Raw genomic sequence first — 1,655 nt, forward strand, 5'->3', positions numbered from 1 at the left:
GGTTCCGAAATGGGTAGGGCACGCGTCATACCCACTCCTGAGGAACAGGCAGCTTTCGATCAGGAACGCCGCCAGCAGAACCGGGAACGAGCTCGTCTACGCCGTGATGATGCAGCAGTCCGGGCACAAGAAGAGGCTCGTGGAGACAAGTGGAAACGGCAACTGCGCACCGAGAATCCGGTAGGCTACCAAGCCATCGCTAAATGAACCGTTGGGATTATTGCAGTGATAAACACCAGGGCCACACGTTTCAATTTCGCTGGTTAACCATCTGTACGGAGTGTTCGGACGGCAATTTTTAAAGCTTTCTTTCGATGCAACGTAAGCGCCAAGGATACGTGGCGCTTTCTGCTAAGAGCTGATGCGGAGACTATGTGGCATTCACCCATCTCCCTTGAAATAATTCCTCTGTGAAAGTTCAATGGTCTATGTGCGGAGAATTGGTATGCCCGTGTTATATCGGTATTAATCGACGCGGCGCCAGCTAATATCCTTGGCTCTTAAAACTAACCTAAAAATATGACACATTGCGATGATAACGAAAAGCAGTGCTTAGGTTTCACGCGTCGAAAGCACCATCTAATTATCAGGTACACCATAGTGTGGAGCTATGGTAGAATTTTGACCACGTGCACGAAGTACACGAGCGGTCTTGCATTTCGCCTGCATCAAAAGGCCGCTGCTGCGTCAAACAGAAAACCCGCGACCTCCGCAAAGCAACACCCAAGTCATTAGGCTACCGCGGAGAGCGATAATGAACAACTTGTTTGCTTAGCACATCGGTAGCAACATTTACGATGCTTCTTTGCAAAGATAATTAATGAATGAAGGAGAACTTCCTGCTGATCAAGTGCAAGTTAAGCTACACCACTTGGTGAAGCTGAAATCGGTTTTTAATGACCCATTGTCTTTGGGAAGCAACTTTTGTCCAGGAAAAGAAAAGGAACAAAGCAGACACGTTCGCAATCACTTGCGTTTATTTCAAAGCAATTGCATAGGTGGTTACAAGCAGACGACACATGGGAAGCAATAATCTCAAAGGATCTAAGTCGACCACAAATGCCACGCTTACTTCTCGAGTTACACATTGGTAATGTCAGTCAGACATGAGATGTCAAACTTCAGTTGTATTGTTAGAAGCACGTTCATATTGTCACACAAGAGTAGAGCACATGGGCGGTAAGGCAATTAACGAGCAGAAAATGCTGACCACTGCAGTATTCAACAGATATTCTTCTGATCAGTGGTACGGTTTCTGTTTGCGTTTACACAAGGCAGCGTATGAGCCACACTAAGAGCCCAGGAGTGGAGAAATTAGCACGGCTGACTTCTGCACGGAAACCGATCGCAGCCTACCTAGAGCAATTTTTGAAATATGCCATAAGAATGTTGTACGTAGCATTCTTCAGCTCTACTTAAAAGGCTAGCAGAACAGCGTTTGTCAGAGGCTTAGACATCCGTAAAGAGTTCGCATCACACCACAAAGGCCGGAAAGGAAGACACATACTGAAGCCTGATCACGTCATTGTATTCTATGGAAGATTTCTTGCTATATTAGCTTTAATCAACGCCAGGAAACGATGACATGCATCTTTGCCGCGCTGCACCCACGAGTAGAGCAACATGCACATCAAGAGATTATCTACCGGCTGTAG

This window comes from Dermacentor albipictus, unplaced genomic scaffold (assembly GCF_038994185.2).
Source record: "Dermacentor albipictus isolate Rhodes 1998 colony unplaced genomic scaffold, USDA_Dalb.pri_finalv2 scaffold_14, whole genome shotgun sequence".
Lineage (NCBI taxonomy): Eukaryota > Metazoa > Arthropoda > Arachnida > Ixodida > Ixodidae > Dermacentor > Dermacentor albipictus.